Source organism: Ictidomys tridecemlineatus, chromosome 9 (assembly GCF_052094955.1).
Source record: "Ictidomys tridecemlineatus isolate mIctTri1 chromosome 9, mIctTri1.hap1, whole genome shotgun sequence".
In the NCBI taxonomy this organism is placed as follows: domain Eukaryota; kingdom Metazoa; phylum Chordata; class Mammalia; order Rodentia; family Sciuridae; genus Ictidomys; species Ictidomys tridecemlineatus.
This window is the reverse complement of record NC_135485.1, coordinates 45,021,606-45,024,931: the sequence shown is the minus strand read 5'-3', so window position 1 is coordinate 45,024,931 and position 3,326 is coordinate 45,021,606. Positions and strand designations below refer to the sequence as shown.

At 37.4% G+C, this 3,326-nt stretch overlaps 1 non-coding gene across 1 annotated transcript; it reads right to left on the bottom strand.

Annotated features, from left to right (window-relative positions):
• Positions 1-354: 354 nt before the first annotated feature.
• Positions 355-426, bottom strand: Trnav-uac (transfer RNA valine (anticodon UAC)). Its single transcript has one exon. It is a non-coding gene; the product is annotated as a tRNA-Val (tRNA).
• Between the last annotated feature and the right edge of the window lie 2,900 nt (positions 427-3,326).

The following is a 3,326-nucleotide window of genomic DNA, read 5'->3' as shown; positions in this document are numbered from 1 at the left end:
TATACTGAGGAATAAACTGGATATATAATTGTTGTATATGAAGTTAAAATAATAGAAATTTGATTTAATCAAAAGCTTAGAGCTGGGGCTGGGGTTGTGGCTCAGCGGTAAAGTGCTCACCCTAGCACGTGCAAGGCTCTGAGTTCCATCCTCAGCACCACATAGAAATAAATAACATAAAGGTATTGTGTCCAACTACAACTAAAAATAAATAAATAAATAATAAATAAATAAATATTAAATAAAAAATAAATATTTTTAAAAAGATCACAGTTGAACATTCTTTTTTTTTTCAGTGATCCATGAGAATGGTGGTTACAACATATTAGACTTTTTTTTGTGTGTGTGTGTGGGTGTGTGATGCTGGGGATTGAACCCAGGGCCTTGTGCATGTAAGGCAAGCACTCTACCAACTGAGCTATATCCCTGGCTCAACATATTAGAATTTAATGGGTTCATTTTATTTATGTATGCAAAATATTTTTCTTTGTTCCATGCTAAGGAATAAGGAAGGTTGGAGAAAGGAGAATGGTATCTTCATGGATTATAGAATAAAATATATAGTCAATTTTTATATAAAAGGGTAAAACATGATAGCTGCTCTTAGAGAAAAAAAAGTATTTTATATAAGGAATACTCTTAATAAGCAACTAGGTGGGGAAAAGGAAGTCAAAACTGGAGGTTTTTGAGGTTTAGTAGAGAAAAAGTTATAAAGTACATTTAATAAAACTTGAGGGAAGAACAACATGACCAGATTCTGTATCTACTAAAGAAAAGATAAATCAACAGTTTTTGAAAAACAGCTGATTTTATATATTTTTTATTTATATAGCATGTATTTTCAGTCTTCAGTAAAATCTCTTGCATAAAATTATTTTGGCAGTTATACAGGAAAACAGCTAAATTCTACTTGTCTATGTTATTTTAAGAGTGGGCAGTGAAATGAAGCTATCATCCAAGTGCACACATGAGAACCACCCTCTATCCTTACTATTCATTCAAATTTTGGGTTTCATAACCATTGGACTGGAATTTTCATTTGTTATCCTGATTTTAACAAGCAGGGAGGTCCAAATTAATACCTGGGTTATAGACTGTGAGAAAGTGCTTCTTGACAAACATATTATGAGTTTTCTTTCTGTGCCAAAACAAGTTGTCCTATATTAAGGGGCTTATAATAATACACATTTATTATCTATAGGTCAGAAATCTCACAGACTAAAACCAAGGAATTGTTAGGGTTATGATCTTCTCTGGAGGCTCCTGTGGAATCTGTTTCCTTTCCTTTCCCAGCTTCTAGACGCCAACTGAATATGTTTGCCCTCATCCAATGTTTTCAAAGCCAGCAATAGTGAACAGAAACCATTTCACATCTCAGTTTTCCACCCCCTTTCCATACTTGGGATTATAGCTGTATATAGCCGGGAAAAGTTCTCAGCTTTTAAAGGTGCATAATCTCCCTTCTCAAGATCCTTAAACTTGGTCTCTTCTACAAAGCCTCTTTTGCCATATAAATCAACATAATCACATGTTTTAGAGAATAGAATGGGGAAGAACCTGGGAAGAACCTATCACATGTACAAAATGTCTCGGCTTGGCACTGAATCACGAGCCACCACACACCTTGTAGATTCAAACAGCAATTCTTTATTCCCAAACTCACACCGGCCTCTACACACGTTCTCGGGAAATTCGCGTTCTGCCCCTCAATTCACATCCCAAAAATACTTTCTCAATTCCACGAGAACTCAATGGGAACTCAGGCAGCAGGAACGCCCTATTCCCAGCAGCAATAATCTTAAACCTGGAACTTCCCTAAAACCACATTGTCTTAAACCAGGAACGCCTTAAACCCAAATTATCTTAAACCCGGATACTTCCTAAAACCTGCAGGATACACCCTAATCCTGGATCCACCCTGGTCTTTGAGCAGGGTCACCTTTCTCAAAGACACATGCAATGTCCAAGGCAAGTCCATTTAACATGGGGTACACTGGCAAGGAAATTTCGATGCGTCATTCCTACTTGGCAATGGCCCTCAGCAAAAAATATAGAGAAGGAGGGTGTTAGTTATCTTAATGGGGGTATTAGGTATCCACCAAAAGCTCATGTGTGAGACAATGCAAGAAAATTTAGAGCTGAAATGATTGGGTTGAGAGCCTTAATCCAATCCGTGAATTAATCCCCTGATAGGGATTAACTGAGTGGTAACTATGGTAAATTAGAAGAAGAAAAGTACACCAGGAGGATGAAGTTATCAACTTTTTAATATCCATTTGATAGAACAACTAACATTTCCAATCAGTAGATGCAGGTAGGGTTTGGCTGGAGGAGGTGGGGCACTGGGATTGTGCCTTTGGAGTATGTATTTTGTTTACTGAGCTTAGTCTTTTTCTGCTTCTTGGTGGTCATTTCCTGAGCCTCTATCCTCCGCCTTACACTTCCACCATGATGTTCTGCTTCATTTTAGGCCCAGAACAATGGAGTCATCTATCTATTGACTGAGACCTCTGAAATTGTGAACCCTAAAATAAACACTTTCCCCTCTAATTGTTCTTGTCAGATCTTTTGGACACAGCAGTGCAGAAGCTGACTAAAACAGATTGCAATACATAATTCGGTATTATTTATTAAATCAAGCAGAACATTAGCATTTATTTTAGTAATACTTCAAAACCTTAAGTATAAACACAAGAACTATTACTCTGTTGATGACGATATGTTAACAGCAAACACATTAAAGTCTGTTTTCTCAACTCTCAAGAAATGCTGCACTTCCCTCTGCTCCAGCTACCACTGTTGTTTTGATGCTCATTCCCATGAAGAAACAGAAGAATGATTCTGAGGGCTTCCCTCTCTTGCTTGTGGAGCTGAAACAGGTGTACACACTCAGTGTAATGAATTATAGCCTCACATGCTGTTTCCCATGGAGGTGTTTTTACAAGTGGTGACTAGGTGCTAAAACACTATTCATATTGCACTTTAAGTTCTAGGTAAAATACTTTTATGTGGTTTTGCTTGCCTAGGGGCATACTACACTTTCCAGGAGAAAATGTGCTACACTTTCTTCATAACTGTATTACAAACACACACAATGCTTGTTGTCAGCTAACAATAGTTGATGTTTATAATCCACTATTGAGTGCACATAATAGCAATCAGTGGGGTACTGGGAATAACCCTTGATTAGGAGAGAAGTACTCTGAGTTCCAGCTGTACCACTGAATAGCTGGGGAAAGGAACAAACTAGATGATTCCCTTCTGGTTGGGATATTCTATGCCTTTATTTAATTTCTTTAGTAGTAGATATCAGAGGCAGCTTGTAA